The sequence below is a fragment of the Coturnix japonica genome, chromosome 2, assembly GCF_001577835.2.
Source record: "Coturnix japonica isolate 7356 chromosome 2, Coturnix japonica 2.1, whole genome shotgun sequence".
Lineage (NCBI taxonomy): Eukaryota > Metazoa > Chordata > Aves > Galliformes > Phasianidae > Coturnix > Coturnix japonica.
Window position 1 is genome coordinate 10,674,179 of NC_029517.1, and position 25,732 is coordinate 10,699,910.

The window sequence follows — 25,732 nt, forward strand, 5'->3', positions numbered from 1 at the left end:
CTTCTCACTTCTTCTCCCAGCACCTGGGTGCTCATATTGCCTTTTGCTGATACTGTACCTTTTGGGTTCGAGCCTGCATGAGTCCTTCCATGCACCCATAGCAAATGTTGACCTTGGAAGCTGTGGGAGGTTAGTAAAACAATGCAAGGAAGTGTCAGGTAGCAGAAGGTCACATGGGTTTCCTAGAAACCTCAGAAACTTGCCCAAGCCTGGCAGCTTTGAAGTATTGCCCCTGCCTGACCCTGCATGCCAAGTTCAAAACCCAGAAATGGCTGTCTACACAGCCAGCCAGCTGAGCAGAAGGCAGAGCTGTGCTCCATGGCCAAAACACAGATCCTCATCCTGTGTAAACAGGGAAGCGGCTGAAATGCATCTATGCCAATGTCTCTAATGAAGGCTGTGGGCCAAGGACTCAAAGGGCACGTCTACACAGCTCAGACCAGTGGTGTGTTACAGATCTCTGCGCTGACTTAGGAGCTTTTGGTATATGGTGCAGCAGTGTAGTTCCATACTGTGATATTGAGTTGGCTCTCAGAAGCCCCTTGGACTGCCAGCTAACTCAGCTACTAGAAGTCTTGGTTACTGCTGTGTATGTATGGTGTTAAGGAGATTGCTTTTCCCTGCAGCGTTTCATGATATTAAACCCAAATTCAAACAGCACTACCCGGTGACAGCAACAGAAGCTTTTTATACCCCAAAAAGTGAAAATGCTTTGTTTTCTAGTTAAGCTTGAATAAGCAGGCGCTGACCCTGCTTTGGAGAGGAAAATAGATTTTCCCTGTAATAGTGAACAGCTCCTGATGCAAAATGCATCAGATGCTTTTGTCTTCACCGCCTATACCTAGCACTTGCATACTGAGGAGGCTAGAAGATTTGAAATCCTTTTCAGCGAGCCCAGTGATTAGAAATTACTTTTTACTTAACTGAAATTCATGTTTGTTCCTTGAGGAAGGCTATGTCAGACAGACTATGCACAGCCCTGTTGCTGATGGCAGCAGAAAGGCCTCTGATGGAGTCATCAGTGACATCCCAGTCTGTGTTGTGCAGCAAAACCAGCTGAGGCAAATTCCAGACCACTGCAAGAAAAGTCACGTTAAAAGCATTTTGCAAGCAGTGGCTGTAAATTCTAGAATTTGCAGGATGCCCCTTTTCAGAAGGAACCTGAAATACAATATGATTAGCCCTGTGCACCAAGGTACACAGGGACCTGACACCACTGCACAAAATGTTTATATAAATCAGTGCTGGAGAGAGGCTGTTTAAAATTTGTCTTTTTGTCCCTTGAGAGGGAGCAGTCCAGTGGGTTTATTTGTTTTATCATGCTCACTGCTGTTTAAAAGAAGACAAAATGTGGCAAGCAGCTCATTAAGAGAGATTGGATCTATGTTAATATGCAAATGCTAATCCATTAGGACTCTGCTCATACACCAATCAATCAATTAACTTGTCTGCTTTTGTATTGTTCATTATTTGAAAAATAGTTTTAATCATTTAGGTACGCATTAATTAATAGCATGCCTAGTTAAAAGGAAAAAAAAAGAAATTTAGTAGTCTTTGGGGCTTACATGTAGAAATACTTACAATTCAGCCATGATTCTGTGATTAAGATGTATCATATATCCAGAGATAACACAAGGATTTCCAGAAGTAGAGATGCAGAGCAATTTCAATTTATATCAACAATTTCATATGTGTCTTTTTTAAAGCACATGATGGAATAAACCACTATATATGTATGTGTGAAAACAAAACAAACAAACAAAACTAAGAATTAAAATATGGTGGGGAAGCATTTATGGGCCAAATAATAGCAAATGGATATATCCTCCTTGATTTCAATCAAATAAATAAATAAGGAGATAAAAATTGGCTAAAATTTCAGTGAGATGGCAATAGACAGAAAAGTAATTCCAAATAGAACTGAATTTTCTAAACAGTAATATCTTTCCTTTTTATTTATTTATTTGTTTATTTATTAAAAAAAGAAATAGATAAGGAAGGAATGGGTCACAATAAAGAGGTGAAAATTCTAAACTGGGCAGTACATTAGTAGAGGGACAGGGAAGTTGAAATTGATACAGAGATATGTGGAATTGAGACTAGAAAAAGCGGAGCTTTCTGGACGTTCTGGAAGTAAGGCAGCATAATTGCACAGGTGCTGCATGCTGGAGTTTCGAACATCACAGAAAAATGAACTGCAGAAGTCAAGGTGAGAGAAGAGTGATGTATATGAGAATTTAAACAAAGGTGGCAGATTAATAGAAGAAAAATAGCAGCTGAGGAAAGTTCAGAATCAAGGATGAAATGCAGAGGACAAAGAGGTAAAGCTATACTTGAAGCTTGATTTTGTAAGTCAGGAATGGTTGGATAGGGCTGCTTCTCTGGTACATGCAGTGCTGTTTCCTTCCTTCACTTGGATGTAGGTTTTGCACAGGTGAGTAATCTCTTTAATTTAATTTTCTTTCATACCAACTGCAGAGAAATCTGTACATATGTGTGGCTCAGAGATGCAATGATTTGCAGGCTCAGCCTTCAGTCTGATCTCAGAGCCAATTTCTAGGCTCTCCCAGGACCTAGTCCTGGTTCCTTGTCCTTGTGAAAGATTCTTGTGCCCTGTTTGCACTGTGAGTGAAAAGCTCCTCTTTTCCACAGTAGCCTTCTGTGTGTGATGATTTCGAGTGATCTCAGTCCTCGGACAGAAAGTAACAAGTTGTATCTTGAGTCTTTGCATTTCATGACTGCTTTGTCTTTCTTAAGTTAGTGCAGTAAGTCTAGGGAAGCACATGCATTGTAGATAGCTAATTCTTTGTACACTTCTGCCTTGTTAAACATGACTCACATAGCTCAAATTGCAGAAATGTTTATCCATTTGAAAGCCTGAAGCTCTTACTGTAACAGAATGAAAATGATCCTCCACTTCAGTTTTTTCGTTTGTTTTTTTTTTCCCCACAAAATGTTAGTAGCTAATAATTTCTAGATACATAACAATATATGTTGTTCCAAAAGTAATGCCTCCTTCTGATTTATATGGAAACTACACCAGACACAGAGAGCACAACACCAATACTTGTTAGAGCGAATTATCAGCTACAAAATACTACTTTTTAACACATTCATCACCATCAGCTATACATTTTCACCAGTGATGAGCAAGGACCTGCATGCCACACTCGTCAAAATCTGCCCCAGTGGACGTCACCCACTGTTTCACAGCTGCTATGATAGTACTATTGCTAGGAAAACAACAGATAAAAGTCAGAAGGTGTCAAATCTGGACAACAGAGTGAGTGCAGTACAACAATCCAGCCAAGACTGGCAGTGTGCTCCACTTTCAAACTGGTAAACCTTATTATGTTGCAAGAGAAAGGTAGTCCTCTTCTCCAATCGGGCTCTGGAGATCTGAACCTTCAGCTTAGTCAGCATTGCAATGTAGCAGTCAGAACTGATGGTTTATCCAGTTTCCAGAAAATCCAGAATGATTATCTCTCTCTTATCCCAAAAGACAGCACACATCATTTTATCCACTGAAAGCTATGTCTTGAAACTTTAGTTTGATGGGGAATTCATATCTCGCCACTCCATGGACTACTGCTTTGACTTCAGTTCTAAGTGGTTATACCACTTGATGCAGTTCAGGAAACTGTCACCTTCAGCCCCGTCTTGATTCAGTATATCCTGAAAAACTTGCATAGTGTTCTTTCTTCTCTTCTGTGAGTATTCTTGGGATCCATCTGGTGTAAACTTTGTGATATTCCAACATTGCCACCATCATTTCCAATGCATTGAAGCCAATATTCAGCTCTGTACACAGTTCCCTGGTTGTAATCTGCCAATTTGTGCAGATGAGCTGATTGAGACACTCTTCATTTTGTGATGTGACAGCTGTGCATGGCCATCCAGAACGTGGCTTGTCTTTCACGTTGCTGTCATCACTACTGAAATGCACCCACCCAACACAGTAAATGTTCTGTAAGTATCAGTGAGTGTCAATGGGTGCAATTCTTTCTGCATGTGAAAATTCGGTTCCACACCTTTGCTTCATACACACTTCCATATCAGATGCCATTGTGTCAGATTGCTCGTCTTCTGCCATCTGTTACACAGCAACAAAATGTAAAGGAATATTATTGGGAAGGCTCATCTTCTACAGCCATACCACCAACACTCACCTCTAAAGTCGTGGGCCATTACTTCCAGAGCAGCTTTTGTATTTCCACAAAAAAATAACTAATCTAGATTTTATTAGTATTTGTATGCTGAATAAAGTACATAGACATTTGAGATACTATCTATAGTTGTGAAGATATCCTTATTTTTATATTGCATCAGTGTATACTCTTCTTTTTTACCCTTAGATTTGTACACTGTGTTCATATAGTCTATTTTGGGAAGTCAGTTGAGAATCTATTCAAAAGCAGACTGAAGTAGTAAAACAAGCAGAGAGCAGGACCTCACCATTTATAACTCAGGCCATGCCACTTATTTTCTGCTTATTGCTCATATTATTTTTCCCTAATAAAATTAATGTATAATTTTACTACAACAACATAATTTTAGCAGACAGATAAAAATCACCTTATGACTTTCCTGGTTAATGTTTGTTCTGGAGTGTCTGAGGACAGCAGAAACAGTATACAAATATGGATAAATGAAGAGACTTATTCAAGGTCACCTTGCAGGCAAGTAGCAAGCCAGGAATAGATAAATACTAAGATGTCAAGTGAGCTCTGAGAAAATGCCAAGGACAAAAGTATATGTTTTATTTTGGAGGAAATTGCTGGATGTGTAGAGTAGACATACCTGAATAATTAAATCCACACTCTAACTTAGTGTATGTAACATTCACAGTATACCAGGCTTTGGGTGAAAAATGATGATGTGGAATAGATCATTACCTGCTAACTGCTGGGCAGGAGCTGGCTCTGGGGTGGATTCCAAGCAGATGTGCTGACTGCAAGAGTGGCTGCCAGTGGAGGGATAATTGCCTGCAGTGCGCTTCAGGTGCTGCATAACTGCTCACATCACAGACAAAAGAGCTTGCTGAAGGGAAATAGAGACATTGCTAGAGGTATTTTTAGGTGTATACAATTTGGACTGAAGTTTTGTAACTGATTTCTTTTCAGGAACTGTTCTAGAAGGTATAACATTTTTTTCTTCTGTCTTTTTCGCTAATATAACTAGAGGTGAATGTCTTCTGCGAGAAATAGCACTTATAAGCACATCTTTATTTAAACAAACAAACAAATCTTCATGCAAAATTTTTCGAGCATGTTATTTTGAGTGCTGTATAAACATGGCCTCACTCCCTGCTGTAGGATGTTGGAGCCTGTACAGCAGCTGTGTGGATGATGTGAGTAACTCCTGAGAATCACTGTGCTAATGTGACAGGGAGTGGCTGCAAGATGCAGGAATCATTTCATTTATTAAAAATCATCATTCACTCACTGACAGGAAGGGCAAGAAAGGTTATTTGGGCAATGGTCCAAGACATGCAAGGCCTGGCACTCATTTTGTGCTCTATCTCTATGCTCTGGACTCTAGGATAAAAAATTCCCAGAAGTATTAAAAGCTGACCTGTTTTCATTTTAATTTACCACCTACACCCTTGAGCTGCAACACTTCCCTGCTTCACACAGTTTTTTGGGTGGAAAAGTGCAAGCAATGACAGTGGAGTTGTATGGCCACCAAAGCTGGCAAAAATCCAGAGTTCTGTTGCTAAGGAATTTTAAACAGGAATTCTGGAGGCAGAGAAGTTATTGTATCCCACAGTATCCCAAATTCTGGTGGACACAAAGGAAATGAATAAATGGAGACTTATTCATCTTGATACCATTTAAAAAACTTGGACAATATGTACTTGCTGGGAAAGGACAAAAATCAGTCATAGAAGTTTTACTTTCAAGATCTGAAACAGGAAATTCCAAACAATGGAAAGTTTAAAACATTACATCTAGCACCACGACCAAGAGTGTATTTCCTTTCATATGCGTTTGTTTAGATATGGAAAGAGTGAAAAATATTTATTGCCTGCTTTTTATTCTATTTTATTTTATTTTTAGTGGCAAAGGCAACATTTTTTTAAAGTCATAGACTTCTAGTTAGGGGATATGCTTATAAATAGTTGAGGCCAAATAGGCGGTGGATTTTGTATGCTTGTGTATAGAAATACAGAAATCACAGAGATATGTGTGTCTATCTCCCCCACATTCTTAAGAAGAGGAAAATGCAGAACTAAGCACTTCTGACACTTGAGGAATTCACCAAAAGTTGTTCTCCTAACCCTGTGATTACTTCTATCTGTGCCTATAAACATACTGTAAATCATTATGGTATGGGAATTTGTCTCTTTGCATTGATTGCAGATAACAGATGACATTTTAAACAAGAGAAAAATGAAGTACTCCTGCTCCTGACATTTTCACCACTTCTTTTCTTTACTAATTTTCAATGTCAGAGACAGCTTGTGCCAAAGCATTAAAGTATTGCTTCCATAGATTTGCAAAGTGAATTAAGCTATCAATCTAACTCCTCTGAAGAGCGTATTGTATTGATGAGTACGTAAGGGATGAGAGAAACAGCTTTTCAGAGACATGGCATATATTTAAGGATTAATACTTCGACCACTGGTTTTCAAAGTAATTGTATCCCCACTTCCACCTTCTGCCTCTGACAAAGCTGTGACTCACTGTTCAAATCTATGATGTGCGTAAATTAATGCACTCCCTTGTACTCCATCTTCTTCCCTCACATCCAGTTCTATCTCTTGGAGGTGTTTGGTGGGTTTATTACCTGAGTTAGGTGTAGAAATCTGGAAATATGCTAACGAAAGTTCTACAGATAATCAAACTTTAATTGTGTTTTCCCCAGTAAATCTGTCCGTAGCATATTTTTACCTACCAGATCTATTGCCCTCCATGATCCTGCATGAGTAACCCATGAGAAAAATGTCTAGAAAAAAACCTGCTCTCACCAATCTATGGCATCACTAGCCTTGAGTCATCAGAAGCGATGAGCAAGTTTTCCTGAAACAGGAGGTCTTAAAGAAACATAAGTAAGTAAAAGTTCATATGTATTCTATTATCTTAATTCATACAGATTATCAGGCCTTCCAAATTTGCATTTTCCAGTTTCTCGTATTAGTATTCTGTGCTGGAATTTGTTGCTGTTGCTGTTGTTTAATAAAGTGGAGACCCAGTGCTTTTCCCATGGCTCCAGGAACTGCTTCTCTAAAAAAGCCATCCCCAGTAAATTGCGGCTGTGACCACCAACTTGAATGCTTTGTTTTTAAATGAAATTTATCCCACTGTTCTTGTGAATGGCTTTGCAGAAGGAAATACTTATAAAAAGACATATGTGACTCTAGAATTTATTAAAATTTGTTGTGTCAAAATTATGTTACTATTTGGGAGAGGGAAATAGAGAGGCATGTGACAACCATGAGACTTTGTAGACTTTTTGGATTCTGCAAGACCACAAATCATTCTCTATTAGTCTCACATTCGTGTGTTGAAGTTTTCTTAAAAACAAGCAAACAATCAACAATAACAAAAACAGAGATCCATAGCAGACAAGTAGGACAAGTAGAAGCAGTTGAACTGTTCAACTTCCACAACTGATCAGTGCTCTGGGACTGCAAGTTTGTGTCTGAGTCCTTGTTTGACCTCAGGAGAGATTTTGTCCCCTCACTATCTGTTTGTGCCTTACATATCCTATTTGTAATATGGGGTGAATGATCTTGACTTCTTTTGTAAAGTACACTGAGATCTGCCAACTAAAACTGTCACAGGAAAAACGCAGTGACTGTTGTGATGACTATAATAGTCATTCCCATGGCTTTGGAAATAACGAAGATGATACTGATCCAGAAATAAATCCTTTCACAAAATGGGCACCCATTGGCTATAAAAGTATCAGTTGCTTCTCTTAGGTGGCAAATCTCTTTCTCCCTTTATTTGCAAATTAGAAACATTTCCTGTGCTTGCTAGAGTATCTCTCTCTTCTGTCTATTCTTGGCCAAGAAAAATATTTAAGTAGCAGTGATATGTTTTGCTGAATCACACACTTTGAATATATTTATTGGAAACTAATATTTTGTCTAATTAATTGATGAAGTGACTGAAGCCCACTGCTGGATTTGCATTTCACTGCTGAGCTCCATTTCTAGACCCAAATAAATAATACTCCTAACTCTTCAGTTTTGAATCCTATCCATTGCCCTTGTTTCTAATAACCACAGCAATGTGATTTTGGCTAAGCACTTAAATCAGTTTCCACCTTAAGTTTTGTGTGGTAGGTCCACACTGCAAAACACTGATGAAGTCAATGTGACTTGAACAAGTGTAGTCTTGAACCCAACCCTCATTAATTGGATTGCAGGTCTGGCTGCCCCCAGCACAAACATCAGTGTGTCTTTGTGGAAAAATGTCCAGGGTTTGTCCCCACTAAGAAATCAGTAATGTTTTGCCAGGGATTTTCAAAGAAAGGCAAGCCAAATTTTATAACAGTGCAAATATGAATCAAGCAGTAGAAAAAGACCATGGGATCTATAAATAACTTCTGTTAAAAAAAAAAAAAAAAAAGTGCCTGAAAAAAGTCTTGGAGGCAATTACATTGGTTAAATTAAAACCCTGTTAAATAACAGCACTGGCGACAGTGAATCAATGAGGAGCCCTAGGTTTTTGTTAGCAGATTGTAGCCCATAGCAACAACAGGCTGATTAATACTGAAACTGCCTCCAGCACAGGTATCCTGTGTCAGGAGATGAGACCTATGCATTACTCATAGGAGCTCCCGGAAAAGCCACGCAAGCTTTCAGCTGCACGGTTCCAATCTGATTCTGTGTCAAAATGTATAGGCTTGGAAATGAAGAGGGGAGTTTCACCTGGCTTGGGAAGTTAAAGAGATGCACATGGATTATCAGATTTGAATCACTTCTATAGTTCCCATTCTGTTAGAAAATTAATCTAAATGCTCTGCTTTGAGAAAAGGGTTGGGGCTTTTTTTGTCATTCTTTTTAAACATTTCTCTCTACTCTCCTTTCCCTCTCCCCTCTTTTCCCCTTTCGTAAATCTTTCATAATCGAGATAGTTTTCTCATTACAATCTCTGTCTGACATTAAAAAATGTTTTAAAATTCATAGCACATTGCTTGATGTTAAACTTTGCTCACTAACAGACCATTAGTTTACTTGATGCATGACTGTCTGAATACTTTGCACGAGTAAATATAACAAACTCATGATAATTACTATGTGTAACATGTTTGCATTTAAACACGACCTTGAACTTACTTCTCAGACATTTCAGAAATGTCAGCTATTATGGTGATCTTTGTTCATTACCGAAAGGAGTTTCTGGGTCTGAATAGTGTATTGCATATTTGTGCCTGTTAAAAATGACACAGTAGAGCTATTTTTATTGTTTTAAACTTTTAAAACACTTTTAAATCTCAGTAGCCCTCTGAGTCATGTGATCTTGTGACCATCTCGGCACTGTTCCAATCCCAAGTTCTATTAAAAGCTTCAACAAAAGAAGCCCTAGTTTATTTCAGAAGCAGTAACAAGGCCAACCTGTACACTTACTAACACCATGCTAAAAATGACACAGTCATAGGAGTTCGTTTTGCTAATAGGCCTAGGTCGTAATTTATTTATTTAGTTAGTTAGTTATTTTAAGAAAAGATTGCACTGTTATGTGTAGAAACAAATGTGACCAAGTCTTTGCATTGGAAAAGATCCATGGCAAGTGCAGGCAATGCTGTGATATGAAACCTGCCTTTTACGTCACCTGACCATCAGTTTTAGCTGGATCACCTCTCTGCAGTAAATGCAGGTTGCTTAGAGGTGTGTAGTGCGGACTGGCAGCGCTCTGCTCTGGACACATCTCCCTCTGTGGCAGGAGATGTTTAAGGTGTAGGTAGAATTGTCCATCTCTGTTCTACATAGCCTCATGGGCTTGATTCCCATCCCTTGGATTAGGCAATGATGTAAGTAAGGTACAGCTGACCTAATGTTCTGGGCAACTTTTCATTGGGCAGAAAAATATTCACTGTACAATACTATGATGGTGAAAATACACCAACTGCCAAAACCTCCTGCTCTCCAGCAAATGACAGTGACATCAAACAGCCAACGACTCTCACCTAAAACTTGTTCTGCGATCATTTTGCAGCTTTTCTCCCAGTGAAAAAGCTAGCAGTTCTCACAGGGAAGAAATTGGCTTTTGTCTAGGAACTGGTGTGACATAAAATCTAAGCGACTTTCTTAAAAACAGAACATGGCATCATTTCAGCTGGAGCAGCCCAGGTTGGCAAGATGTAAAGACTTCTTTCCAGTTTCCACCAGGGTGCCTTACTCAAATGTTACATTCACTAAGTGTTAAAATGAGAGCAACTCTGCCCAGTTCTACCACTCTGCTGCCTGTTTGCTTACAGAGCATAGGGATTACTTTTAATAACAAAGTGAAAGTGATACTACTGCCAGTCATTTACATTTCCCTACATGCATTTTCATTCAGCTTCTCCCATGTCTTTCCAAAATTTGGTACTGTCTACATTAGAATTCAAGCTATAATGACCACAGCTATGCTTAAATGTGGTCACATTCTTGTACAATTCCAGTGTACTGTTTCTGATCATGGGGGAGAAATGATTTTTAAATTGTTGTTTCTCTTCCTTCCTCAGTCAGTGTAAGCTGCACTACTCTGTTGATGGCAGGTCAACCTTCAGTCAGTGTGAATTGTATGGTTTTGGTAAAGCCATACCTATGACCTGTTTAGTCAGTACTACTGTTTTTCCAAGTGGACTGTACAGTCTGTGATTTGGTAAGGCTCTTATTCTAGCAGCCAGAAGACATGCATCTTATTCGTTGTGGGATGATGCTCAGACCTTTTGGGTAGAGACATAGAACTGCATAGAAGTAAAACCCTCTGAGACAGAAAGCTTTCCATGAGAATTCTGTTTTACAGTAATAATAGCACAAACACCTCTCACAGCATCTAGATAGCAGGCCTATTTCTTCCTCCTGCTCAATTTATATGGTACAATTATTGCTAAAAAATATCAAAACATCTTTTTGAGCAAGAATTCTTTACTCAGACACATGCCGTGGATTCTGCTTTCACAACAGACAGAAAATAGAGATTTTAGATAACACTGTGATTTGGCTTGTACCAGTCAGTCAGTGGAATAATGCACTGTGATGATTCAGGGCTGTGGGGAATTCAGTGCTGTAGACTTCTATTTGCAGGCCATTAAGTGCCAGCTTTACATCATGACAGGCAAGTAAGTGCCCTCCAGATCAGAAAGTAGTAATTCAGCAACTGCATTATCCACTCCTCTGGTACAAAATGACACCAAAACTGAGGTACTGGAGCAGAGCTTGGGACTAAAGATCATAAACCAAACCAGAGGCAGTCTAGTAATTTGCCTGCTGATGTTCACTGATTGTTGAAATCACCTTCCCCATGTAGAAGTCAGGCTTAAATCCAGGCATCCTTGCTAATGCCTTAGCTCTTATGGCTGAAAACCATGCTGCAGTTCACATTTCTACTTTACTGAATACCTACATAGTTTGCAAAATGAATTTTGACTCCTTGAAGTGAGAGATAAATTGCAGATTAAAGCAAATACTTACAACACTAGAAGAGTCAGTACAGGATTGCCACAAAAACATTTCTGGCCGGGCAATGTGTGGATGCAATTCTTCACATAGGAAAATAAGTATTTATATCCTTACTGTTTCTTCCAAAGATCTTGGAAACTGTTTATGGAAAGGTATCTTAAGTTATAATTAGGACACTCTTGACAGACCTGGTGCTTGGCTTTTGGACCTTGGCCTAGATGTACATACTCACTGTTTAATAGGACAGAATTTCTGTGAAGAGACTGAGAAAAGAGAATATTGGTGAAGAGAAAAGAATGGTGGTTGTCCCTTGATTTACAAGCTGACTTTCTAACCAGGAAAGCTGTCCGTGCAAAAGACATTAACTATCATCCGTAAATCTAAGTCAACCAGAACTTAGGAAAATCTCTAGTATTTCACCTAGAAACTGAAGCAGCAACATCTAGGAACACAACAGCTTTTTGACCTGACTTGTCAGTAACTTCCCCTCCACTTTTGGTCTACCGCTCTCCCAACAGAGAGTTTTTCTTCATGAGCCTGGCATTACTAGCTTGAAGTTTTCTTGCTGGAAGCTGGAGGACACTACAGCAGCCAGACAATCTGAATAAGGGCTAAGGGCTTTTAAGTGAAATCAAGTCTGAATTAAGACTGGAAAATGCATTAGGGTGAAAGACTACTTTTTAGTCATCTGCTAAGAATCTTGTTTTTATATTTTAAGTTTAAAAAAAAAAGGAGTAAATCTATACTAATTTTTAAGTTTCCTGGAAGAGAAGTCTTTAATGGTGTTGTGATTTAACCCTGCATGTGGCTTAGCAGCACACGGTCGTTCACTCACTGCCCTCCTTCCCAGTGGGATGGGGAAGAGAATTAAAAAAAAACAATAGAGCAGAATTCATGGGATGAGATAAAACTAATCACTAAGATAGAGAAAAGTATACTAGATATGACTATATATATATGTGTGTGTATGAATGTATATATATAAGAAGTGGTGTACAAGCAGTTGCTTGCCACCCCATAACCGATGCCTCCTTAGCCCCCAAGCAGTGGAAGAGAGAGATGAACTCCCATCCCTTCAAAATTCCTCCCACACAACATCATATGGTATGGAATATCCCTTTGGCAAGTTTACGTCACCTCTCCTAATGTTATTCCCTCACATTTCCTTGGGTCCTTTGCTGAGAATGGCCTTGGCTCTGCACAATGCTGCTTAATAGCAGCTGTAAACATCAGTGTGTTATCAACATTGCTTTTCTCCTAGAACTAGAAATGTAGCATCATTCACTCTAAAAAAATCCAACAATTCTGCCCCAGCTGAAACTAAGACAAATGGAGAAGTATCTCAAGTCTCTTTCAGGATGCTATCTCAAAAAGGCATCAAAATCACAAATTCAAATAACCTGACCGGACCTACCTCATTCTTTTACTAGCTAGGAATGTGACTCTATCTCCATCTGAGGAAAACCTTAGTCACCTTATAAATTGTTTCAAAGCCTTTTAGTGGCACAGTTATGCAAATAAAAAGTATTTTTGGTGTTGAGTGTATTTCAGAACTGCTAGTTCTGTCTCCATATAGAAAAAGAAAAAAAACAAACAAACAAACAACAAACACACCACTTTGTTTTATAGGAATGGCTGAAAGCAGTAGGTAGACTAGTTTGTGTTTGGGGTTTGTGAAAGGTTTTTATGTTTCAAACAGAGACATATTCTTTGGAATAACTGACTTTCAGTCTTCAAAATATCTTTGCTATATCCTTGTTTGGTTGGAAAATGTATGTTCGCTTTCTAATAAGCTGTTATACTACCTCTGCCACAACATTTTACCACAGCGTTACCACAGGAACCATGATTCACACTATCATGTGTTTCAGACCACTTAAAATTACAGTTATTAAGCAGTTCTGAGAAAGGCAAAGCTCTTTAAAAATCAGCACGTCTTGCAGGGCCTCAACTGTTCTACAAACTCCCCGGATATCAGTACTCAACTCTGCTACCTCACCACAGTGAATCCAGATAAGCATTTTTAATAGGATTAAGTGCAGAAATACACTCTGCATTATTCTCCTTTGAACCACTTATCCTGCAAAAATGTGCTTATTTTTATTTCCTTTTATTTTCTACTTTTCCCTTTCAGCTTCCAGATTTTTTGCTACTGTTTACCACTTTGTTTTTTCACTTCTCTGATCCTCAGAGTTCTTCTAGTTGTCCTTTAGCTTCTCTCCAGCCCTTCTTTCACTTCATACTTCCCCCTGCATATAACCATTGTGCATTTGAATGCTGGAGCCAAGTTCTGCTTGGACATAAAGCAGTATTCAAGAGAGTCAAATTCCCCTACTGTCAGTCTTGCCAGTAAATTGAATCCATTAATTTGTTTGCCACACTGGGGGTGAAAAGAGCAAGATTCAGAGCATGATAAAAAAAAGTGCTATTGCAGACGGCAGTAATTTTTGAACTGGGTGTGTCTGTCACACTGGGGCCCTCAACTTAAAATAAATAAAATCCTGGAATGATTGTGCTGGCTAATTTGTGTGATAAGCCCTTTATGCTTGTGATTTTGTCTGGACAAAGTGAACAGGACTGGATATGCAAGCAGACCTCTTACCAAGCCTCTTGCATCACATGCACACATAACTAATACGTTAATCATCAACGTTCAAACACGGTTACCAGATATAATGCCAGAAATAACTCCTGTCTGTTATTTTTGTTGACCTAACATTTTTCTCCACTCTGGTCTCTTGTTTCTAGCTCTCATTCACTTTTGGTTTTGAAATCAGTCAACAGATCAACAGTTTCATAAGAGCTTTCCTTCCCTAACTATGCCTTTATACAAAATATCCCTCTGATATGCCAAGAACTGCTGTTGGCTATTAACTTTCACTTAGCAGACTATGAATTAATTTACCACGCTGACATGGGCAGTTTGAGACGCAGCATGAGTCACAACTCATGTTATAGTTTGTTCAATTATACCCCAGTTGTTTGAGCTAATTGAGTCAAATGATACAGTGTCACAGGATTTACTGTAAGTCCAGAGGATTTCTCCTTCTGCAAAAGCTGCTCGTCTTCAGCTGTCAACAGCTCACAGCATTTAGTGTGATTGCTGCCAGATCCCTGGCAGTGAAAATCTCCAGCAGCCTGTACTCCTGTGCATGTCAGCAGCTGCCTGAGAGCTAGTGGCTTCATTCATTGCTTTGCTTCTCTTTGCTTTTGTTTTGTGTGCTCTCATGCCATGCCTTTCCCTCCATCACAGACCAGTCTTTAGGCCAGTACGGCCCTCCAGAATGTGTGCAGGCCTCTTGGTATTCCATTTCCTATTGGGAAGTGGGTGATGAGTCAGCAATACAGTGGTTGTCAAGAGAGGCTCTATGCTCAGCCTGAGTCTTGGCTTTTTATTTGCCTCTTGTGGCTCTGCTTAGAAAAGGAACGGAAAGTCATGGACTAAAACTGGGCTCGAAATAATTTTGCTGAGCTTAACCTTGGTGGCAAGATTGCATTCATTCAAATGTTACAATGGAATATCACATGAAATTGTGAGAGCAAAGTGACTATAAGAGTGCACTCCAGAGACATCTTTCTGGAACTTCAGTTTTGCTTGAGGATAAAGCCTAGGAAGATGGGCTTGTGTAGATTTCAGAAACAGACCAGAAATCTGCTAGGGCTTTCCCGTCAAGTTTCACTGAATCCTTGTCTCATTTGCCCAGACTGTCAGACATGAGAGCTTCTCACCAGCAGTGAGCTAGCAGGATGTGAGGTGGTCATGCCTGGAGGCAAAACCTGTGAGAAGCCTTAGAAGTCCTCTCGAAGTCTCAGAAGATGGGATCTCCTAAAAAAATGCCAGGAGGGAAATGCACCAGTGGTAGTTTTGGTTGAAGATTGACAGGCTGTTGTGGAATAACCTTTTTCTCAATAACTTGGAGCCCAAAGGGAATGACTTTTCACCCCTGCAGATGCTGTGTTTTCTTTGATAGTCAAATGGTGACTCCTAGCAGCTCTTCAAACCCCTGACTTGTAGATTTTTCATGTACTGAGACTAATTTAATTCTGTCAGATTTTTTTTTTTTTCCTGAGTACTTTGAACCATTCTTTTTAAAGTAGAACTAACAGTAAGATGCATCACAGAAAAAAAAAAAAAAGTATCGCTTTCTCCTCTTCTATTTCTGCTTTTAATCCCCGCTACAAAATAACCTTTTGCTCTATGCTTTGCTCAAATAACATATAAGATCTGTATTTGGTGACTATGCTTGTGAAAAGTAAAGCTCTTACCAGGCAAGATTTTCACATTTATTTCAATTAACTGACTTCTTACTGAATGCATGAGCTGACTTTCTTACAATTCAAAGTCTGTTTTTCCAATGCAAAACACTTGGGCAAAAGGTCACAACAATGCAATGCTGATTTAGATGCTACATGGGGACTATTTGCACATAACTAGTTGCAGAAGTATGTATTAGATCTTCAGACTGAAATTTAAGGGTTGTATGCAAATTATAAAGTGCTGCCTGATATATTACCTTGCCGTCTTAGCTGTAAATTGCCTTTGTGCCAGCAGGCACCAGTATACAGAAGTACTGCTACAGCCATTGCACAGAATAGATGGAACAAAGGAGGAAAAACAATAAGTCCTACACAGTAGAAAAATTTGCTTGTGATGGAGAACTTTTTTAAAATTATATTTTAAAGAGATACATTTTTAAAACAATTCAAAACTACACATATTTATTATCCTTTTTGGTGTGATAACCCAATTTTACATATTCACTTGTTTAGCACTGCTGTGGTAGTGGAGGAAGAAATTTCCACAGAACCACAGAAATCAGAGTAGAAGCATGGATGGGAGGGAACCTCTGAAGAGCACTGACACCAAAATCTTGCTTGAGGCACTAGATACGTCTATTTGCATTATCACTTTCATTCATAAATTTGAAAAATATTATATTGAAATACAACAGAAAACAGTTATTGGAGTTCAGGCCTCATTCATATGAGCCCTTCTGAATTTCCCAAGTTTGATTAATTCTACTCAACAATCAGTGAAAAGAAAAACTCAGGTGGATAGAATCAAGTCCTTGAGATGCTTGGCTCTCATCTTTGTATAGATTTGTTAAGTCAGAAGCTGGGGACAAATCCCAGAAAGACTGTGGAATTTGGATATTGAGTATATGTCCCATACTATGTATGATATTTTTTCATGTGAAAGCTTATCCTTTCCAAAATGTTGAAGAAACAGAAGCCAGACTGGGTTTCACATGTTACTATTACATCAAGTACAAATCCACAATTTTCCCTTCTTAATTTCTGAGTACTCCATACGCTCCTTAAAACTTATATCAGGTTTTGTTTCCTTCTAAAATGAGAATAAGATCATCAAAAACTAATTATATCCCCTTCTAGTGTAAAGCCACAATGGAAACTTTTCTAAAATGTCAAAGCTGATGCAGTTATTACTTATCCTGGGCCAAAGCAATTTCCAGGATCTATGCCGATTTTGTTGCTGTTGTTGTTTGTTTGTTTTTTTTTGTTTTTGTTTTTTGTTTTTCCCTCACTATTTCTTTGTTGTCTGGTTTTGGTTGTTTGTTTTTATTTTTTGTTTGTTTGTTTCTATTTTTTACATTGACAACAATGTACAGCTAGACTTAAAAAGAATACGGTGTGTCCTAAACCATGCAATGTATAGCACTCCGACTTTTTGTGTTGTTTTTTGATTGTCTGTTTGTTTTTTGAATCCTTAAAATACTGACAGTAGTTGTGGCTGTAAGAGTTCTGAGTTTTCTCAGAGAAAATGAACATATCTGTCTTTTACTTTCATTAAAACATGTCTGAATAAATAGTATGTATCAAAACTAGTACAAATATCCAGATTACTAGATTAATATGGTCTCTCCAGTTTTTGACATTCTTTGGTTAAGGGCTTGCTTGTCTTTGGCTGTAAAATGTTGACTTGGATCAAAAGAAACTTCTGGAAATGTGCTTCTTTCAGTAGATACTGTTCCTTTTTTTCTTGTTTCTGAGATAAAATTTTGATCAAAGTGAGATTAGAATGGAGAAAAACATGTGATAACATTGAAGCAAAAAAAAGTTTGCTTTTACTCTCTGACCACCTGCAAGTAGACTACTATTAGTGACAAGATTAGAAAAGACCTCAGGAATGTATCAAGTTCACTGTCCTCTCTGTCGATGGGATAATCAATATGAAATCCTTCCTTACAGTTGTTATTCCAATCTGCTCTGAAAATCATCCAGTGTAGATAATCCACATCTCAGAACATTTTTGTTTAAAGCTTTTAGGATATCTATAGTCAGCATCATAGTTTCTAATTATGGGATTTTTATTCCTTTTATTAAGAAGTGAGCATTGTCATCACGTGCTTGAGAAACTGAATTAGAGATTACACTGAGCTGTCACTGATGATGTGGAAAACTCCACCTCCTCATTAACCAGCTAATTCTGCACAATGGATGTACACTTTAATTCCATTGTAACACCGTAAGAACATAGCAACAGTTCAAAAATATTGATGGCATTATCTGTATAATTAACCTCTAATGTAGTAATTTACATTGAAAACAATAGTGCATTGTTTCTTCTATGTGTTCTACAAAGGCGTCTCTCCACACGAGATGTTGTTCAAAGCAAACCAAATGGCTTCTTGCTTCCTATGTTTATTACTAAAATCTTAAAATAGATCTCTCACAAAAAGTAAACAAAAATATACCAACAGAAGAGACTGCATTTTGAAACTGAATTATCTTTCAAGGAAGAAAAAATAATAATCAGTCCAAACTGTAAGCTGAATTAAATTTCACTGTCAGCAGCTTCTGTGATTTTAATGCAGATCTTGCCATATTAAGTATTTGCATTATAGCTCAGATGAAGACATGGGATTCTTGATTTTGTAAAAAAAAATAAAAGAGGAAAACAAAGAGCACAAAAAAAAAAGACACATCTATGTGTCTCATGTCAAATCACACTGTGAGATATTAAAGGACGCACTTTCTCGGACCATGAGTCAAATCTCAGTAGAGATTTGTTTTGTGTTTTGCATTTAAAAAAAAACAAATTCCATGATTGCTATAACAATCTCAAGCTTGTCTGGAGGAAATACATGCTTACACCAGGTAAAGCCTTGTCCTTACATTTATAATATAAGTGTATTTATTATTACCTGCAAAAGCAGCAAAATAAATTTACCAAATAAATGAACCGGGAGGTCACTAACAGGAGCCACTGTATCAGCTTGTGCTGACTATACAACCAAACATTCTGATTTTGTAAAAAAATATGTGACGTTATTATTTGTTTGTTTATCTATTAATGTATTTATTTGTTTTTTACTCAGTAAATAAAAAGTTTCATATAACTTTTTGTCTGTTTGGAGCATTTAACAAAGAAGAAAGATTTTTCTTTGTGTGCGTAACTACATTAGGCTAAATTTAAAAAATAAAATAAATAGAGGATAAATTTGTCTTTTTTTGAGGGGTTATGTTGTTAAACAGAATTATTAAATGTCTATAAGGTGTGTGCCATTTCTGACTAAGTTCAGAAGGAGGTAACTGACATGTTTAGTTCCTCAGCCTCACAGTACAACCGAATGGAATGATAAGTCTGTATGCACTTAATGTATGATAGTATATTGGTTGGTGTATCTGAAAGTCACGAAAAGTATTCTATCTTCCTAACTTTGTCTAGATGAATTTGAACTTCTTCACCAAGTAACATAAAATCAGAATTTTCAGATTTCCCACCCTTATTGTAATCTATTGTTTTTCTTCTTCTATGAAATGATAGAAAGAAAAAAAAACAAAAACAAAAACTGTGAGAATCAGATTTCACAATCACTTCCAAGAAAAGCTTAATACAAATATCGAATACTGTAATTTATGATATTTGTTCTTCTATCCCGAAGTCTCTATCCCCTCATTTCAGTTCTCCCCTGGGAACAACCTCTGCTGACAAAAAAATCTTGAAGATTCAGCATTTTGTGCCTTTCAATACCCATAAAGACAAGTTTTTATTTCTTCATTTTCAACACTGCAGTACTTCAAAACCCACTCTTTCTTCTCCTTTCCTTTGTTCTCCCTCTGCACAACACAGTCAACCTGGAGCTGAAATCCCTCATTAATCGTGATGTCCATATTCTGTTCTTCCCTCTTCTATTTTTGGATTAAAGCACAAGCAAGGAAGTGTTAACATGAAACTTCATAATGCTGATGTTCTCTAGACAGCATATAAAATACTCTGCTATTTTTAATTAGTTATTAATGTTTACAACCCTTTTAAAAAGTCCAAACCTAAAATTAAGTTTATTACTCAAAATTCATTATCCCAAATCATCTTTTAAAAAATAATTTGTAACATATCAAATATTCATTCACAAGGTCTTAAACAAGCATTTTGAGATGCAGACCAGAGGAAGATAACAGTGTCATCAAATGGGAAGTGAAAAATTATTGTATAAAATACCTTTTTCAGAATAAAATGAAACAGGTACTTTTCTCTTTAAAAATTAGCAGTTATATTTACTGTTTTTAGCAGATGAGGAGTACAAGAAAAACAATTTCAACAAATTTCTTAACTCCTGTAGTTACCTGGAAAAACCAGTCTTCTAGTCTGTCCCCATTTAACTATTAAGAACAAATGAATGAAGACAAGGATAATTTTATTCTCGCCTCAGTATGTAGAATTATTTATAATAGCTGTAAGTGAACAGGCTATAATGGCTGAAAGAATTACTGTTTAGAATTTGAACCATAGCAGTTGGTGATGTAAGTGCTCCTAACCTTTAGCAATGGATGAGTGTTTCAAACAGTGTTTAAAGCTAATGTATTTCACTTTGGAGCTGAAGCGGGACAGCAGCACACATATGCTCACAGAACTACACATAGCTAATTAACAGTTGTTACTCATAAAGCTGTAGTCATTTGATCAGTTACAGTACAAATGCATAGATGAAATTAGGCATAGTCCTGATAAAAATGGACTTCTCCAATCACAGATCTCAGAACATACTATAAGAATGTGCATTTTGAGGTTTGTTATTAAAAATCATAAGAAAAAAATAAGAAAAAATAAGAAAAAATCCTCTTCATCTTTTTTTTTAATACATAAACTTTCATACAAACAAGTGATTATTCACTGAAATGCTTCAGATGCATTGTTTGATTTTTTTTATTTTTATTTTTTTCTAGACTTAAAACACTCTAATTATGATTTTCTTGCCGTATGATCAAAATAAGAATCCAACTTCATTCTACAGTGATACAAATGTCTTCTTCCTCAATAACTACTCACAGATTTTACTCCAAAGACTTCCGAATGAACTGAATACATATCATATTTCATTCACTTTTTTTACTCACAAAACATTTTTGTTCATCTAGTCAGGAACCATAAACATTTAGAAATGGAAAATCATTTTTTATTGCACAAAATATTTGTTGTTCTGATCATCCCATGCAAGCAGGTAATAAAAAGCATCAAAACTGTTCTCTCACTCCAAAAGCAGTTATCACAATTTAGAGTGTGAGGTGAGTGACCAACTGTGAATAACAAAGACCAAGTTATGAACAACTGGAATGGTTAGTTTGCAAACACCTCATCAGCTGCATATCATTTGTCCAAACTATTCATCAAATATTTCTAGAGTAAAAAAGTATCATTTCTTCATGAACATTTTGATTAGATATGTCATTCGCTACAAGTCAAGGAACTCTAATATAGATGGTGAGCCAGATTTAATGTGATGCCCAGAAACAAAAACAAAATGTACTTTTTCTGGAATCTGTTAATGTTTGATGTAGCAATCAAACCAAATACACATAGAATAAAACCAAAACACAAAAGAAGTAAAATAACACAAACCAAAACAAAAGCATGGAAACTGTGGGGAAAAAAAAACCAAACATTTTGCACCTAACATTTCAATGTCATTTCTGACTTATTTTTACTTTACCAGCCCCAAACGTTTTCTTGTCTTGGTATCATTTGGATGCATAACTCTTTATTCAGAAATTTTATTTGGATTATTTTTCTTTTTTTTCTGTCCTTTTGGAGTCTGGCAATACATCTTAATATATCTTCAGCTTTAACTGATGTGTTCATCCATATAGTTAATGAAAATTCTGTGAAAAAAAATGGTATCCAATGCATACTTCCAGTCTGTTAACTAGAAAACTTCTCAAAGATTGCAGGAGTTTGTAATGCTACCCTGATAGCAGTGCTTCCATATAGTAAAAGTACTTTTTAGTGCTAATATAAGCTAATTTTGAATTGTTAGGGAATTGTACTTCAATAAATTCAATGGCATCACAGAGAATGGAAAATTGTGTTATGATTTCACTCTTTTTGCCCACAGTATTGAAGTTAATCAAAAACAAAACTTTTCCTGAAAGTCACCTAGTCTGTGGCATAGGCAAGGAACTTTACAACTACTTTTTAAGACTTTGAAATAATTCCTTTATAATCAAAACTTGCTGAAGGCCTTATGTTCTTCATCCAATAAAAATGTGAGTTTGTTCTCACTACCTGTTGTAGACGAGCGGAATGTGCCCTGAGAGGCAATCTAGTTTGATATGAATGGTCAAGAGTCCACAAACTTTATCGAGTGATATAGTGATATACAAGCACCTCTTTGAAGCTTTCCTGTAAGAAAAAAAGCCAAAGTCTGCACCTCTGGAGGGATTCTGCTTTTAGCCAGAGGTAAATTCAGAGCCATATTTTTTCAACCTGCCATCTTTTATCCTGTATGTTGCCACCAGATTTACAACTGCCAAAATTAAGGCTGGAAAACTGAAAGTTTGTTAGAAAAAAAAAATGGAGTTAGGCAGGAAATATGAAAACAGAAAATCATATCTTTGATGGACTAAAGTTCATGTAGGCCATTATCCTCCCTTGGATCAAAGCCAGTGTTACAGGAAATGATAAAAAGCTGCAGTAATTTGGCCCCAGAGCTCATACTGATCTCTGACAGATTGTCTGAACACAAAATGCATTATTTGTTCTAACACATTTATTGTTGTCAGTTGTGGATAAATATATTTCTGACATTTATAAAAGTATATAGACTATTTATTTACACACAAAAACAAAAATTTGACCTTTATATCTTCTTTCTGTAATCAGTTTTCCAGTGTGGTCTTGTGATCAGGATGCATCAGCGGAAAACTTAACGGAGAAAAAGCCCATGAATTCTTGAACTCCATCAGTGCCCAGAAAAGTATTTTTATAAGGGAATGTTCTAGGTATGTTATATTTATTTTTCTTTGGTTGTTTTTTAATAATCTAAAATAAATTTCAATTTGTGTTCAGATTGCGTGCTGGTTTTGAATGGTTTGAAGATGGTATTTTTAATGGCTATTTTAAGCACTTATGTGGTTCAGATTCTCAAAACTGACAAAATTAAGTTCTTCCTATTGTTAATTGAAACAAATCAATATCTCCAGGGGGCCTGTCTGAATATCTTTAGAGAATATTTAATCTAAGTATATCTTCTACAGTGATACATAGTTTTTTCAAGTGTTGTAATAATTTTCAGTGAGAGGGTAAAATGTAGGAAAAAAACTGCAGTAATTTTGTGTATTTCTTACACAACATTGTAAAATAAAACTCTTTGCTTTAGCAGGACTTCTTTGTGGACTGATGTGCGCAAACTGTGCTTAGTGACTTGTGAATCAAGCACAGCCCCTGAGATCAGAGGCAATGCTCACCCCACACATACAGCACTGTTGACATCAACAAAACTCCCTGTGTGAATAACTTGGATCCTGCAGAAAATTTGAGGTTGAAACTGGGATTTATAAAAATTGCCCAGTTACATAAAATAGATTTTTGTTACAGGAAATATTTAACTAAGTCAAGTTTTTCTTAGAATTAGTAACTTCTGCTTAGTAACTTCCGCTTTTTGGTATCACAGTTTACATTACTGTGTCTGTTACCAGAGAAACGGAATACGGTTGTTGCTATGGGAACATGTGGTGTGCTATAAACAAGCTGCACAGCAATAACTTAATTTGAATGCCATTATTGTATGCTACTCTAAGCAAATGGTAAATATGAATTGAAAGAGAATTTGAACAATTTTGAATATTTTTTATGGTATCGTTTGGCTGTTATTTTAACGCACATCTTACTAAAAGTCCAGCAAGAAAAATCATCAAGTCTTTCCAAAAGTATGAAGTAATAGTTTAAGGAGATTAAAATCCTGATTCTGTCTTTTTTAATCTGGCTATGTAACTTAAACTCCGAGCCTCATATTTCACTTGAATGAAATCATATTTATTTGGTTTTAGAAGTCAGATGAAATATATGCAGTTCAAGGTACTATTTTAAAAAATTGTTATTGTTCAAATTATTACTCGAAATACTTATTTGAATGCAAAAATGTACCCAGAATGTACTCCTCATTTCCGTACATCTGTTCACTGAAAAATTAGCAGTCTCACCTGAAATTGTATGTCTCAAATATGCATATTGTGTATGATCACAAGCTTATGAGAGCCATAATATATTTGATATTTTAAATATTTTATTAAAGATTGTTTAAATGCTTAAAATATTGTAATTATAGCAAATACCTGATTCCCACCACAGTCTGGATATGGCATTTAAAATTGTTTATCTTTGTATTCCAAATGAAAAGAAACTATTTTTAAGATGATCTGAGGATCACTGCTGTGCTTTTCATGTATACATAGGTTTAAAAAGAGAAACAGTTTTATTTTCTGTGTTTGGCTTGATAAAACATTATGAAGAATAACGTATTTAGCCATGTAAGTAATTGAAGCTGCATAAATGTTACATACAAAAATAATATAAGGAAAATCTTATTTAGAGTCTGCAATATTGAAAAGAGAAGGAGTATCATATTCAGTCTTTCAGCATTATTAAAAACATATAGGTTAAAACTCACTTGGGTAAATCAAGAAAATGTAAATGAATTTAGAATATGGTTCACCTGAATATGTACAAAGACAGATCTTTCACTGTGTGGAGAACTCAGCATCAGGTCAGAACTTCAACACCAGGAATGCTTACAAGCCCTTATCAGCCAAAAACAAACGCATCCTCCTCAGATGTTCTTTTTACCAGTCGGGATGGGGACGGCTGAGCAAGGATGTTGAGGTTTTTATGGGAGATGTACATAATTTTTCATTCAGTTTCTTTATACAAACAGTCTGGTATGATTTTTTTTACTAATATAGTGGCATACGACTCTGTGGCCTTGGGCTGAAGACTTACTATTATCTCTGCTTTATATAAGAACACTGACAGAGTATGCATGAATGTAATGAAGATGGCTAAGGCCCATTTAGAATTAAATCTGGTAAGGGAAGCCAAGGACATGAAGAAATGCTTCTTCAAATATATCAGTAGCAAAAAGAACACTAGGGAAAATTTAGAATGCTGCTGAAAGGGTTGGGTGCTCTGGTGATGAAAGATATAGAGAAGACAGTTACTGAACGCCTTCTTTGCTTCAGTCTTTATTGCTAAGGCCAGCCTTCAGGTACCACAGACCCTTGAGATGAGAGCAAGTCTGGAGAAAGCCATTCTATTTTATCTTGGAAAGTGTAGTATCTCTAAATGGGCAGAGACCTGCCTCCTCTTGCCAGAATGGAGCAATTATTGTTCACCACAGGTAAACTACTAAAATGAAAGAAAAGTCTAGAGAATTTTCTTCTTCTAGGAACAGAAATCCTCGCTCATGTTTCATCTTGCCTCTCTCTGAGGAAAGAGCTGTACGTTAGAAATATGTGCTTGAGTTCACTTGAGGACCCAGCATTTTCACCCTGCTTTCTATCTTCTCACATGTATATTGATGAGTGCATCTACCCAGAAAAAAAGCAAGGGCTCAAATCACTTGAAGAGATTGCTTGGTGGAAAACACGCAGTACGTTTTAGCTTACTTCTTTATTTAGCTGTCACAAGTAACTTTCTGCTGCTTGTAGTGGTTGCAGACCTGTGCAGTGCACATTGCATAATTCTTGCCTAAAAAAGGTGCCTGGATAGATGCTGTGGCTTACTTGGCAACCGCAGCAAGCCTGAAGTGAATGTAACTTACTTCGGTAGGCTCATGCAAGTGCCAAGAAGTCATTATATCTGAGGTTACCACTTTA

The 25,732-nt window shown here is 36.9% G+C and overlaps 2 long non-coding RNA genes across 3 annotated transcripts; one reads left to right on the plus strand and one right to left on the minus strand.

The window, feature by feature from the left end:
- Positions 1-1,909: 1,909 nt before the first annotated feature.
- Positions 1,910-14,930, minus strand: LOC107308873. Of its 2 annotated transcripts, none has more exons than XR_001552960.2 (3): positions 6,898-6,951; positions 4,896-5,040; positions 1,910-4,093 (listed from the first exon to the last, which is right to left on the minus strand). It is a non-coding gene; the product is annotated as an uncharacterized LOC107308873 (long non-coding RNA). The 2 variants fall into 2 exon arrangements; XR_001552959.2 differs by lacking the exon at positions 6,898-6,951 and adding an exon at positions 14,645-14,930 and having other exon boundaries at positions 1,911-4,093.
- On the plus strand, positions 6,938-24,280 carry LOC107308872. The gene is made up of 3 exons (XR_001552958.2): positions 6,938-7,051; positions 22,743-22,861; positions 23,242-24,280. It is a non-coding gene; the product is annotated as an uncharacterized LOC107308872 (long non-coding RNA).
- The last annotated feature ends 1,452 nt before the right edge of the window (positions 24,281-25,732 follow it).